At 33.6% G+C, this 16,397-nt stretch overlaps 1 protein-coding gene across 3 annotated transcripts in view; it reads left to right on the forward strand.

The window, feature by feature from the left end:
• LOC131694114 (broad-complex core protein-like) overlaps window positions 1-16,397 on the forward strand; it is a 221,354-nt gene that overhangs the window by 142,406 nt on the left and 62,551 nt on the right. The gene's annotated exons all lie outside the window — the stretch shown is intronic.

Genomic DNA, 16,397 nt, shown 5'->3' on the forward strand with positions numbered 1-16,397 from the left:
TATTGTGAAAAAGAAATGGTTCAAACTACTCAGTATATCCAAATATGGACGACGATAAGTCAGAAGACACATTGTAGTTGCATCCCCCATCGAGAGTGGGTACTTTGGGGAATTCTTTTCCTGGATCTAATTTGTGGATATTTTTGGTCTTTGATCCGTCATTTTTCATGAAAGTTCGTACCAATACAACGAATGTGCAGCTGATACAACTCATGGTTCATTCGCCTGCGCAACGTTCCGTTTTCCATCTGCACGCCACCATAGATGGTACGCAACACTTTTCGTTCGAAAACTCCAAGGGCGCGTTGGTCCTCCACGAGCATAGTCCAGGTCTCGTGGGCGTAGAGGACCACCGATCTAATCAGCGTCTTGAAGATAATCAACTTCGTGCGGCGGCGAATTTTGTTCGACCGGAGCGTCCTCTGGAGTCCAAAGTAGGCACGATTTCCCGCTATGATCCGTCTCTGAATTTCTCTGCTGTTATCATTGTCGTCGGTTACCAGTGAGCCCAAATACATGAATTCGTCGACCATCTCGATTTCGTCACCGTCAATCCGAACTCGGGTGGGAGGTTCACATTGTCGTCTCTAGAACCTCTTCCTCTCATGTATTTTGTCTTCGAAATCCTGGCTTCAGCTTTCAGTCTTTGAGTATATATTACATTCAAAATTCAATAGAGATACGAATAGTTTAAATATCGCACGTGGAATGTCTCTTTTGAAAATTTCCATCGTCAAACTTTCATATTACCCAGTTAAGCCAAATATTTTTCTGATATAGCCATGAATTTCCTTAATTATAGTGTAGATACAGGCTTTGAATACAATTGAATTAAAGTTGAGTTGATGTAGCAGCAGACAAAAAATAGTTTTGTTTTCTCAAACCATCGCAATTACAATTAATAAATATTTCAGATTGGCAGAAGATCTTATTACACAACTTAGAAATGCATACAGAAATAGCTAGATAGATGCGATAGAAGAGAGACAGAGAGAGAAAGAGAGAGAGAGAGAGAGAGAGAGAGAGAGAGAGAGAGAGAGAGAAAGAGAGAGAGAGAGTGAGAGAGAGATGAGGGGGGGGGGGCGTGTGAGGAATGGCAAATGATGGTTAATGCAGGGACATTATTTTTATAGGTATATTATTATGACATATTGATTCTTACATTCTTATCATAAATAATGCAAGTAGTAATTTTTGCGCCATAACCAGTATAACCTAAATCTTTCAAAAGAGCTAAATTTTCGCTAGATTTTTGGGCTTCAAACATACAGTTGCTTTCGGTGACGCCACAAGTATAATTATATTAGAAATCTGTTATCTCACTACTAGGTGAATTACTTGTTGATCTGTGTATTGATATACCATCCAACATTTACCTCATGATTGAGCGCAATGCCTAATCCAAGGGATAAATACTAGAACTCACTGTTTTTTTATCAACACATTATTTTGTCTTTGAAGTGAACTTATATATTGATTTTTGAGAAATAGTTCATTTATTATAAAGGTAATTCACAAAATGTTCTCAACATCGAATTCCTTGAATCACGTAGATGTGTTTTCATACCCCGATATTCAAAATCGGTTTAGTTTTGCCCCTAAAACACCAGTAAAGCAATACTCTGTATGAAACAATCTCATTTTTAATTAGTGGAAATTGGTAAGCGAGGACTAAAAATACAAAATGTCTAATATCTCCGCCGCTCGTGCACGGATTTAGACAATCTATAGCTTGTTAGAAAGGTATTTTTACAAGCTTTCTATTTATGTGCATTTGTAGTACAATATTGTATTGTTCGAAAGTTATTTGCAAAAAACCTGCCGTGTTTTGACAAAATCGCCCATATCTCAGAAAGTAAACAACATATCGAAAATCAAAAATAATAGTGTCAAATGGCAACGTTAGGCCTTTCATTTGAAGCTAATTTCATTAAGATCGGCTCAGCCATTGCTGAGATAATTACATGACATTTTGTACATACATACATACACACATACACACACACATACAGACATTGTCTCAATTTGTCGAGCTGAGTCGATTGGTATATGAGAATCCTATACATTTCTTTTGTAAGAAATGTAAAAATCTCGAAAGTCTCGCCTACTATGTTGTAATAAAAAAATATGTGTGGAATATTTTTAACTACTAAACCGAGAAAAAAATTGATCTGGGCAAAAAAATGTTTAGTGGCAAATTTTGCGTGGAATGCCTATATATATATATATATATATATATATATATATATATATATATATATATATATATATATATATATATATATATATATATATATATATATATATATATATATATATATATATATATATATATATATATATATATATATATATATATATATATATATATATATATATATATATATATATATATATATATATATATATATATATATATATATATATATATATATATATATATATATATATATATATATATATGTATATATATATATATATATATATATATATATATATATATATATATATATATATATATATATATATATATATATATATATATATATATATATATATATATATATATATATATATATATATATTCCATATTTATTCCAAATAGGCATCAACACAAATTAAAGCGTTCACAAAAGCTAGTGCCTGAAATTTTAGAGAATAAACCGAGGTAACCATTACTTAGATACAGATTGCCCGGTTAAATATGTAAATAAATAGACAGGGATGCCAGGTATATACAGATTAATCTGTGTTTCACTGATATTTAATGTTTTGCACATTTTTTTAAGACTACACAGATTTCCACAGTTTTCTGTTTGATTCCACAGATTTAAACAGTTTTCTGTATAATGCACAAACTAGCACAGATTTTTCAATTTTTGATCTCGTCCTCAGTTTTTACCTCGAGCGAAAACAAAAAAAGGTCGCAACTTCTTGTTTTGAGACAAATTTGCACGGATTTTTACGAAGGCTGCACACAGATATCAAGAAATATGACCTAGCATCCCTGAAATAGACTCATAATTCTATATATCACGATGTTAGATCCTTTAGTTTGTGGATATATCTTATTAAAAACCTATCCTGACGCAAATGTTCATTTAATGACATTCGGAGCTAAACAACATACATTTTAGCTACGCATCCTACGTTATCGAGTGCGCCATTTCACCCGGCATCTATCCCAATTGCAGGGAAGATATGCCGCACGTCTACATTTTCGTTGGAAATTGTAGATGATTGAGTTTATGATCAATTACAAAAAAATCGCACAATTTAAAAATAAACGAAATTTGGTACTTAAAATTTTCGGTACTCCGCCATGCAATTTATGTCTTTATAATAAGAATAACTTTACATCTCCCGTGTTGTAATTCTTCGAAAGACAAACTGGAAAAATCATATTAACGTACTAAAGTTACTCTATGCCAGGTATAGAGAGTGCGGCATCTCACCAGAAGCGTAATCTCTCCTGAAATTGCCCTAAGAAAAGGGTCAAGGTATAATCCATGTCGCTTATTCTGTCTAAAGTATCGCACCAAAATCGATTTAATTGTGATTTGGGTCGTAGAACTATTATTTTATGATTTTTATGGTGTAGGGGAACATGGGGCGACTTGACCAAGCGCAAAATTCTATTTTTGGCTATGGCGTCTTCTATTCGATTCTTAGAATTTTTCAAAAATATTTTTATACTTGTTTCGATTGCTTAAGGTAATTTTATAAGTTTGGAATGAAAAATCTTATAGAACATATTACGTGATTAATAAATTTGCATTAAATGATGTAACTTTTTATCTAACTTTGTATGGACATGTCTACTCGACTACTAATTACTATTAATGTACTAATATACAACCTTAATCCTTATGAAACAGTGAAATATTTTTACATAAATTGGAACATTGGAATAGTTATTACTAGAATTTGCATGACATTGAACGCAATACCTAATGTTAGGGAGACTTGACCAAGATTTTATGGGGAGGCTTGACCAAGTGTCAATTAGCTGAAGAAAGATACAACATTCCTGATATTTATTATGCTTTGGTATCTACTGTTAATGTTAATCACGCCATAAAAAATTCCACCTCAAACATAAGTTTTTTAATTTTAGTATTAGTAAACAAAGTTAGCAAAAGTAGGACTGGTTTCGTGACGTGTGAACATGCAATGCAAGCAGTACAGTTAATCCTTAAAATGAAATGCATTAAAAAATCGAAATTTATCAAATGCAACACTTTCATATTTTTTACTGCTACCTAAGGATCTCGACAATATGGAAAAAAAAAATAATTACAGTATGTTTTATGCCATTATTTTTTGTTATGATTTTTCTAAATTTTCTTGGTCAAGTCTCCCCACGCCTTGGTCAAATCTCCCCGCAGTGGGGAGACTTGACAAAAAAAACGATCACAGAAAAACTTTTGTAACTTTTCAAAAATTAAATTAAAAATTCTGCAAAAAATCACGAAGACGCACAATAACTTTGCACATTATATCTGACTTTTGAGGGATTGAAGGCTTTTTTAGAGATTTATGCAATTTAAGCTGAAAAACTGGTGAAGTCTCCCCATGTTCCCCTACGGTGGTATACTTATTTCGCACACTGCATAACAATGTCCGAGTAAACACCAAATTACTAGTGGCGGTTCATTTCCATGTGTTCAACGGCAGCATTTGGTAAGCCTGGGGAACAACGTTGTTTAATGCCACACACACAAGCACAGAGCTCGCTTTCTTTTTGACATGGTACCGTAAACCGGGGTGACATTGATCACTTTTCGAAGTAATAATTACATATTTTTAGAATCAAAACATTTTTTTAAAGTTTAGTTTTTTTAAACCATGTACCGATGTATGGAGAACAAGATTGGATGGTTTTACCTAAAATTGTCCGCTTACAGCTATTTTTCCAAAAATGATTTCAAGTTGAAGTCCGTTTTCGTATTCTGTGACTTTGATAACCTGCATGTTCACCCACATTAAGTTATTGATGTCAATGTTTTTCATTCAAATGTTTGTTTAAACTAATTCTGAAAAGGTACTCATTGTTAAATAGATGTTAATTGGTATTATACAAAGTATTTAAATGTACTGTAAAATTCGAGTAACCAAAATTCGTATAATTAGTGTCCAACTAGAATAAAAGATTCTGAAAACCTTTAAAACCACTAAAATTGTGTATTTTAGTGCTTTATCAATATACAAAAAGTTTCATCCATTTTAACACGTTGGAATATTGAACAATAAAAAAATGTTGCGAATTTTAACTTAAAATAATTTGAAATAATTGCCAACTAGTTTCACAAAAATTGTATTTAAAATAAACAAACTCTTAAAAGTAAATTTGACACATCCCACTCTAAAGGAAAATAAAAAATCGCTTGTAATTTATTTCTCTTGCTCAAATCTGAGATTTGTTTGTTTTATAAAAAATAGACACTTTACGAAGTTTCGTAAAAATAAGTTAAAGTCAAATTTCGGTTTTTTGTAGTTCTTGTACCCAGAAACCGTTCAATATACTAAAAAAGTATAACAAATCAGTATTTAATAAGTTTAGAATAAAAATCATTTCAAATTAAAATGATTCGGTAGACTATTCTGGTTTAATAAGAGATCTACGAAAAAAGTGATCAGTCACCCCGATGATCAAAGTCACCTCGGTTTACGGTATTTATAACCTTCATAATAATAAAATGTGCTTTTACAAGAGACTGAAACTGAGTTCAAACTGAGTCCTTATTATTGTCAACTTATATATTTGAACATTAGGCAGGGTTCAAAATGAGTATGTTTCCCTTCAAACATCTTATCTGAGAACTCCTAAAGCATTAGTCAACCACTACCAACTCGAATCGCAAAATTTTTCAGTGCACTGAAATTTCCATTTACGAACTGAGGTCATGTCTGACACAAATTCCAAGTGAACTGATTTTGTAACCATGCATACAAATACAGCAGCGTAGGCCTTTACGATGCACAGTGGTCCCAAAGAGCAAAAAAGGGTTTTTTAGATTGCGTCAAAACTGTTGACTTTAGCAATGTAGTGTCTTCGAGAAAGTTTCTTGAAATAGAACTCCCATTTTTCCGTCTTATCGGATTGATGATTAATCCCCCTGATAGTGAGTTACGAAATTTATTTTCTTTAATAATTCAGATAGATAAATATTTACTCCAGCAAAGTAGTAGAGAAACTCGTTACAAATATTTTACCTAAAAATTTCAAGTCTCTATCTTTTAAGTTTTTTGAGATATGGATATTATTTGTGAAAGGTCCCTTAAAAGGAGTTTTTTATTATGAATTTTTTTCCTATATTTTTTCCATCATATAAATGTTCTGGAACATTGTTTAAACTGTTAAACTGCATTAACTTGTCGAAGACAGAAACCTGCTATCGCTAGGGTGTGTAGAGATATTTACGTTTTGCCTTTCTCATATAAAGAAAGGCTATGCAATCACTGTAAAAATCGACTTTTTAACGGAGGCCCGGAGGGCTGAGTGTCATACACCATTCGATTCAGTTCGTCGAGATTGGCAAATGTCTGTGTGTATGTGTGTGTATGTGTGTGTGTCATTTAAACTTACACAATTTTCTCAGAGATGGCTCAACCGATTTTCGCAAACTTAGTTTCATATGAAAGGTATAACGCTCCCATAAGCTGCTATTGAATTTTTAGTTGATCCGACTTTCAGTTCCGGAGTTACGGGTTGAAGAGTGCGGTCACACAGCAAACTCCCATATAAACTGGTACCACCATGATGTTAAAATGATGTAAAACATATTAAAATTGATGTAACATTTCTCTAGTTTGCTGGTCTGGATCACTAATGATCAATTAAAGCAGCTTTGACCACATTGGCCACCTACGACGGTTCATGACGCCCCCGGGGAACTCGCCAAGTTCCTAAGCTAATATCACACCCATTCCCCAACGAATTCTCTACCGATTTTCACAAACTTGATTTCAAATGAAAGAAACAGTAATACCATTGACTGATGCTGAATTTCATTCTGTTCTGACTCTTGCTTCCGGAGTTACAGGGGTGTTGGTAAGGATACACTGGAATTTCCCATATAAATCGGTACAATCGTAATACCTCAGAGGCTAAAAACTATTGAAATGGTCACCAAATTACTTCTAATCGCAGATCTAGATCACTTATTGCCAATCAAACATTCTTTGAATATATTGTCCACTATCGACGATTTCGGAAGTCCGGAATTCCGGGCATATTCCACAAATAAAGTCACATCGGTTCTTCGGTGATGACTGAACCGATTTTCTCAAACCAAGTCTCAAATGGAAGGCAAAATATGCAGCTGAGTATTGCATCAGAGCCCCTCCGCCCCCCCCCCCCCCCGCCTTGCCCTTGCATCTCCCTCCTTCATCACTACCGTCCCCTTGGACCACCCTCACGCCCGCATTTCCTTCATCCACCCCGTATACCAAAATAAGATGAAGGATTTCTGACGCATCCTCCACTCCCACTCTACTAACCCCCCATTCCCTCCACTTTTAAACCCATTCCACCAACATTTCAAAATATAATCACATGAAGATAACATTGAACTCATGCTGATTAAGCTAATTAAATACTATTCTTTTGCCTTTCTCATATAGAAAGGTTACGCAATTGCTCCAAAAACCGACTTTCTAACCGAGGCCCGGAGGGCCGAGTCTCATATAACATTCGACTCATATCGCCGAGATCGCAAAATATCTGTGTGTATGTATGTGTGTATGTGGGTATGTATATATGTATGTATGTATGTATGTATGTATGTATGTATGTATGTATGTATGTATGTATGTATGTATGTATGTATGTATGTATGTATGTATGTATGTATGTATGTATGTATGTATGTATGTATGTATGTATGTATGTATGTATGTATGTATGTATGTATGTATGTATGTATGTATGTATGTATGTATGTATGTATGTATGTATGTATGTATGTATGTATGTATGTATGTATGTATGTATGTATGTATGTATGTATGTATGTATGTATGTATGTATGTATGTATGTATGTATGTATGTATGTATGTATGTATGTATGTATGTATGTATGTATGTATGTATGTATGTATGCATGTATGTATGTATGTATGTATGTATGTATGTATGTATGTATGTATGTATGTATGTATGTATGTATGTATGTATGTATGTATGTATGTATGTATGTATGTATGTATGTATGTATGTATGTATGTATGTATGTATGTATGTATGTATGTATGTATGTATGTATGTATGTATGTATGTATGTATGTATGTATGTATGTATGTATGTATGTATGTATGTATGTATGTATGTATGTATGTATGTATGTATGTATGTATGTATGTATGTATGTATGTATGTATGTATGTATGTATGTATGTATGTATGTATGTATGTATGTATGTATGTATGTATGTATGTATGTATGTATGTATGTATGTATGTATGTATGTATGTATGTATGTATGTATGTATGTATGTATGTATGTGTGTATGTATGTATGTGTGTATGTGCGGGTTTGTTAACAAAATGTCCACATCGGTTTTTTGGAGATGGCTGAACCGATTTTTACAAACTAAGATTCAAATGAAAGGTATACTATTCCCATAGGTTGCTATTGAATTTCATTTTCAACCGACATCTTGTTCCGAATTACGAGTTGAAGAGTATGGTTACAAAACAAAATTTATTGATTTGTCCACATCGGTTTCTCGGAATTTTCTGAACCGATTTTGACAAACTTGATTTGAAATGAAAGGTCCATCAGCTGCTGTTGAATTTTGTGTGGATCCGAGTCCTGGTTCCTGAATTACAGGGTGATACGTACGATCACGCAGCAAATCTCGATTCTAACGAATTCTGCGATGAATGTAAAAAGGTGAAATTTTTGCCTTTCTCAATAGAAAGGTATTGCTATTGCTCTGAAAACCGACTTTTTAACGGAGGCCCGGAGGGCCGAGTGACATATACCATTCGATTCAGTTCGTCGAGTTCGGCAAATGTCTGTGTGTGTATGTATGTTTGTATGTATGTATGTGTCTGTATGTGCGTATGTGTGTGTGTAGGTTACCAAAAATGTCACTCATTTTTCTCAGAGATGGCTGAACCGATTTTGACAAACTTAGTCTCAAATGAAAGGTGCAACGTTTCCATAGGCTACTGTTGAATTTCAAATGGATCCGACTTCCGGTTCCGGAATTACAGGGTGATGAGTACGAACACGCAGAAAATGTCGATTTTAATAAATTCTGCAATGAATGCATAAAGGTGAATTTTTTTCGAAAATATGACCACAACTGCTTCGATTTGTAGTATTAGGTCACTAACATCCATTCAAAGTCTATTTGGCCACATTGGCCACCATCATCGGTTCCGGAAGCCCCGGTGGAAGTATCTAAATCCAAAATAACAGTCACATCGGTTTCACGGAGATGGCTAGACCGATTCGACTAAACTTGGCCTCAAATGAAAAGTATTGCGTCCCCATAAATGGCTATTTAATTTCATCCCGATCCGACTTCCGGTTCCCGAGTTATAGGTTGTGGAGTGTGATCACATAGCAAATTGTGATTCAAACCGATACTCCGATGAAAGCAAAAAAGGTAAAAATTTCGCTAAAATGTCTCTCAAACAACTAAAATTTGCTGTTCTAGGTCACCGACGGCCAACCAAACTTTCGTTCACTACATTGACCACCATAGACGGTTCCGGAAGTGCCCGGGAAAAGCGGCCATCTTTCAAAATTTACGAACTCACATCAGTTTCCCGGAAATGGTTGGGCCGATTTTCACAAACTTAGTCCCAAATGATAGCTATAATATCCCCACAGATGTTTATAAAATTTCATACGGATCGCTTATATGGGGCCGGAAATATAGACTAAATCGTCCGGTCACATATAAAATTCCCATATAAGCCGGAGGACCCCATGAAATTTTAGAAATCGAATTCGTATTTTTGATGCCAAACATCTTTAAAATGCATGAAACGTCGAGATTTTATGTTATCTCGAAAAAAATTTTTTTTTGTAAAAATCGACTTTTTGGGACTTTGCCGATTTCGCACCTTTTTTCAGTTCAATATTACCGTGGCTGTTTTTTCTTCTTCAAAAATTTAGAACTCGAATAATGATTTATTTTCCTGTATATAGTTGTCATGTGACGTACAATAATAAAATGTAATATATGCATTTAAAAGCTTTTAATGAATATAAACAACGCACACATTCTCGTGATTCATGATTGAGAAAGGCACAATTGCACCGCTAGGTAGATTAAAATAGGTTTTTTGGTTGAAAATAGCTCTTTTTCCAATGCCGATAACTTATAACATTTGATTACTCGCCATTTGGTTGCACGTGCTCCAAAGTCCCTTTAAACAAGGTCCTAGCATGCGTCAAAACTGTTAGTGGTAGTAAACATAGACAGCCTATAAAATATAGTATTGATGACGTAGACGCTACCATTCGCCCATAAACACTGTCACACATACGAGCACAGAGGCAGTTTTCGTTTTGACGCATATTAGAACCTTCCAATATAAGGACTTTGAACGTGCGCCTTTGTTATGAAGTAGGCGCAATGGAATTGTCAGTTTCTAGTGTCAGACGTACGCCTTGAGTTTTTGAACAGCAATAACTTTCAATTTACTCAAGACGTGCTCACGAAAGTAAGAAAGACTAATTATTGCGACTTTAATCCTTCGACGTTCACTAATAGTCATATATAGTGATATATTTGATGACGGAATGAGACAAACTTCAACTCGAGTATTACCATAGAGGGCCGCCTTGGGGATGTATTATTTTTCCAGCATTTGTTGTGCTTTTCTTGCACTTTAATCTGTTTACCAATTGGTTTGCCCGTTTTTGCCCGCTTACAAGTTATCGGCATTGGAAAAAGAGCTATTTTCAACCAAAAACGTGAATATCTCTACACATACTAGCGATAGCAAGTTTCTGTCTTCGTTGAAGTCTCAAGGTAAAGTGTTTGAAATGAGTTTCTCTACTATTTTTCCGATGTAAGTATTTATCTATAATAGATTTCGTAACTCACTATTAGGGGGATTAATCAGCAATCCGATAAGACGAAAAGAAGGGTAGTTCTATTCCCAGAAACTTTCCTAAAGACACTAAATTGCTAAAGTCAATAGTTTTGACGCAATCAAAAAAAACCTTTTTTGCTCTTTGGGACCACTGTGCGATGGTTGGCTTTCTTGTACCTTGTTTAAAAAAATGGGCCTGCGTAATCTACACCTGAGAACTGAAGTTACATCACTGAATGAGCGAAGTTGTTTTGCGACATTCGACTTCAGTTTTCACACGGCCAGGGTTTTCTCCAAAATAAATAATGCACATATATATGCAATGCGTACCGAATGCTTTTTCATTACGGAAGTTCGAGAATGTATATTGGTGTTAGTGCATTCATGATCTTTTGTAAAATGAGTTGCTTGGAGGATTCACACAAAACAATAATGAGAGTCATAATCAATTCATTCGGAAAATTAGTCCAAAGAGTCAGTTAATTGAGCAAAAATGTGATGTGTTGTGCTACAAAATAAAAAAAATGAATGTACCTTTCAAGTTATCTAGTAAATGTTGTAGATCTGGTCAAATACAGCACAAAACCATATTTGAACTATACCCTCATTTCGAGCAAAAAATCATTGTTTTGAGTTTTCGGTACTAAATAATTAGCTACACTGATATTTTTCAACCAATTTTATTAGTTTGCGCATACATTCAAAAGATTTTGTGTAAAATTTAGAGTTAAAATTGGAGAAATAACAGAAGATATAATTATAGAATACCGCCGTGTGTGACAATACCACACTAACCCATTAAGAGTTTCTGTGATCAATTTTATAATTTCTATTTAATGTCAATGTTGAGCAATTTACATATGTTTCATGAAAAAAAAATGTGCAATCATGGTTGTTATAAACATAACATAACATACCATGGATAGCTCTATTTTTCTTCTATTACGAAAAAATTCAGAAAGTGGTAAAATCAAAAATCGATAATAAAATGGTCACGTAGCTGATTTTTTAGTGTCGGAAATCTCAAACAACTGCTCTTTGCTGTAAGTTAAGATTTTGAGGGTGCACAATATTTGTCAAAACATTGTTTTGTGTTCATTTTGATGAAATCTACAACATATACTAAGTCACTTACAAAATACAAGTACAAGATCACTGTAACACGATGTGATCTATGTGACTCGTTAGATTAAATATCGCACAGTTATATTAATTTCTGTTTAGGAATTTTTTTCACGTGCTGGTAAAGCTTCCAAAACAATTAGTATGCCGTCATCGGGGGTTACTTTTCGCCAGGGGGTTACTTTACACCAAAATTGGAGAAAAATATTTGGGCTTATAGCTCAATTTTAAGGTTGGTTCACCTAGACTATAAAAATTAGATATAGTTTTAAGAGAAGGCTTGTAAGTAATCGTAGCAGGCAATGAAACTGAAACATAAAATGGACGCAAAAACATTGTAACTTAAGCCTCAGAGAACAGACCTAGAGTAGACGAGCCCTTATTCATCTTATTAGTCAGTATGTCACACTATTTCCTTGATAACTCAGCTAACTGCCGCTGGATTTCGCTTAAATAGGCTTCAACATCTTTAGTTGATTTTTAAAAAGTAATACAATGACAAATCTGGCCGGAAAAATGTAAAATACTCGCATTTTAACGAAGTGAATAGTCGAGTACAACGCACCCTTAGTCATCCTACCTAATGTGTTGAATAGAAATAACAGACATTGCTCAAACTAATGTTTTAAAATGTGTGAGACGAATATAGGTGCTAAGATGAATTTGGGCACAGTTACCCTATAACCTAGAACAAACCTTTCCGAAAAACCCGTGTAAACATTTAAATGAAAATATGTTCAAAACCACCATCGCATCCAGGTTTGCATAAGTGAATCACTATTGTATCCAAGTTTGCACGCAAAGCCCGTATAGCGGTTGCTGATTGATTTTAGCGCCGGCTAATGGCAAGTTGCTACTTGTTGATGGCATTTCTAAAGAACAGTTTCATTTTTACACACATTGAAATGTCATTTCTTACACACATTTTATGTCAGCTCTCAGTGCTTAAGCTCTTCTGTAAAAATGTGATATTCAAATCAAATTTTTAGATAAGCGGATATAGATAACCTAAAATTCACCTGACAATGTTATGCAATCACTGAGAACTGACATACAACTAAAGTTTTCAATGTGTGTAAGAAATAAAACTGTCGTTTGAAATGCCTTCCACACGTTGCAACCACAAAAGATCTAAATACTGGTCGCAGTGGTTCATCTACAATAAACAAGTAGCAACTTGCACTAGTCAGCAGGCATGCACAAGAACGGTGCTGCACCGTGTGCTATTCCTGTGCACTGACTCATAATGTGTCAGAGCTATGTTCATTTAGCTAGCAGGTAGCACGAGCACCGATGAGCGAGAGCTCTCGCTAGCTATAGTTCGGCGATAGCGAGCTATAGTTCGGTGCAGCGTGCTTTCCTTTTCATCTCAAAATTAACATCAAAACAAATTAATGAGTCCACGAAAGTTGGTGTCTGAAACTTTCAAGAATAAACCGAAGTAATCATGCTTAGACACATATCGCCCGTTTAAATATTTGGATAAGTAGACTCACAATCCTATATGTCATGGTGTTAGGTCCGTATGTTTGTAGATATACCTTAAGAAGTACCTATACCTGACGCAAATTTTCAGTTAATAATATTCCGATGTGAAAACATACATTTTAGCTACGCATCCGTCATCGAGTGCGGCATCCCAACCATAATTTGATGCGACATCTCTTACAATTGTAGGGGATAGATGCCTTCTAAAAGGTCCCATCTATTCAACTGATTCAACTGACATAATTTTCCTAAAAAAACTACAAAAAAAAAAACGAAATTTTAAACGAACGCGCATGATTATTAATAATAATTTTGTCGGTTAATAATGAGGATTATTTTACATTTCCAGTGTTGTAATTCTTCGAAAGATAAACTCGCAATATCACATTACCGTACGGAATGTGACGAAAGAAATTTTTTTAAAGTCACGTAAATAAAAAAACGAAACGAAACGAAACATTACCGTACTAAAGTGATTCTATATAGGAGATATAGAGAGTACGGAATCTCACCCGCCGCAGCATCTCTCCCGAAATTACCCTATCGAAGTTATTTCCAATAATAAGTGAATCAAAACTACCTTAAGTAGGTCCATGATATTGCCTGTAGCAAGATGCTGCAACAAATTCATTTTGAATCGTTCAGAATGGCCATTGCAACAAAATGAAAAATGCCGGTGGATTTGGTTTTCCAATGATTTCCTACAGATCCATATGTCATATTTATGTATCACAGAACATCTAGCAACGCATAACTGAAAATATATATATCGACACCTGCGTTCAATATAAACGCAAAACATTCAAATTTCCGTAACGTTAGAAATTTAAATAAATCTTGTAGCAAAGTATATGAGTTGTTCAACGACTGACTAGATTTAACAAAGCAAAATGAAAATATTTAAAAAAAAAGTTCACTGGCACACAAATGGCGAAAAGGGCAAGCAAAGACATTCAAAATTTTGTAGTTACCACATATAAAATAGTATTAGCCAAGGTGATTTATAATGTTGAAAAAAATATTGTCCCTATGCTTTTACTCGCAGGGCGCTAAAGAAAGAGATAGAGAAAGGAAAGGAACGTACTACACGATTAAATCAAATTGGGATGTGATTTATTTTGAAATTGATAGTTATACAAAATTCGAAATTCCAAATTGTTATTGAATATTTTATTTACGTGAAAACGTATTTGTGATTGTCTAGAAGACTGAAATTTTTTAAAAATTATATTTTTATCATAAATTGTCGGATTGGGCTAAAATGGATAAGTAAATTAATCAAACAAAAGTCTGATTTTGATAATTCGATGCCAAAATTATTATTGTTAGAATGGCTATTTATAAAAACTAAATCTGGCAATGTTTAAAAGACTTTAATCTATTTATTTTTTTTGTTTATTATATTACGTTTAATTATTTTGCTCTCGAAGAAAATAACGCAAAAAATTCAAATCTCATTTCCTCTTCTTAGCAAAAAAGTACATAAACATATGATCCCTCCGCATATGTTAGCAGTTTTATAAAGGTTAAATAACGAACAATGAAAACAAAATCAATTGTAGATAATGAGTACATTGTAAATATCCAACAAATTACACAATGTATCACACAGATTCACTGGAATTATTGCAAATAAAGCTTAATCTACACAATTACATATACTAAAACAATTTTGTTCAAATCTAAGTTATAGTGAAATGGCTTTTTTCAATCTTTAATATCATACGCGTTGAATTTTACGAGTAAACTGACAAGAAGATTTATATATGAACCCAAAATAATTCAGCACTACCAATTATATTCTTATAACAGAACACAATGAATAATAACTATTTATGATTTGATCTACGTCTACGCAAATAATACAATCTACAAACAAAATGAATAACGTTATTGGATTCGAAAACACAACAATGTTATTTTTCAGTATCACATGGAATAGCTCATTATAGAATAATTTTATTTTTAATAACTTTTTCATACTTCTTTTATAACATTATAGTTAATTGTTCAACAATTTAATAGCATATTGATCAGTTTCATTTTATGTTGATGTCCATTATTCCTATACCGTGTTTGGCATTTCTATTGATAAGAGACTTATCTGTTTTAATGACGCCAATAGTAATAGGAAAACTCAAGTTTTCGTTGTAATGCAAAAAGATACATAATATAGCATTTAGAAAAACAAACTATGGCGAACGATCTGAATCTGTTTTCCGATATCTCAAAAACAAAAATATGCAAAGATTAAATAATTGAAAATAAACCAGCAAATTGAAAGTAAAGAACACAATATTTATTTACATGAACATAAGCTAACTATGAACAAAGCTGATAAAGCAGTAATTTTTTTAAAAAAATATCGACTTAAAATTACAACTAAATAAGCATTAAAAAATATGTTTATTTCAGTGAAAACATTCAAAATACTAACACATGATCAATATTTTTACAAATATACGATGAAAAGTAAGCTCTGGGGTTTCCCTTCATTACCAATGACAGCAATGAACATTTTTGTTCGATTATCTACCGCCGAAACTTGAGATTCGATCATTGTCAGCATAGAATACTTTCAACAATTCACGCAAATATGCAGGCTACCTTGTCCTGATTCCAGTCCAGTAGCCAAAAAGTCAGCGAATGCAACACGATCACTAGTGAGGTCACTATATTCTCTCTCGCTCTATACATGTAACCATCCTTCACTATCACTTGA

This window comes from Topomyia yanbarensis, chromosome 1 (genome assembly GCF_030247195.1).
Source record: "Topomyia yanbarensis strain Yona2022 chromosome 1, ASM3024719v1, whole genome shotgun sequence".
Classification (NCBI taxonomy): domain Eukaryota; kingdom Metazoa; phylum Arthropoda; class Insecta; order Diptera; family Culicidae; genus Topomyia; species Topomyia yanbarensis.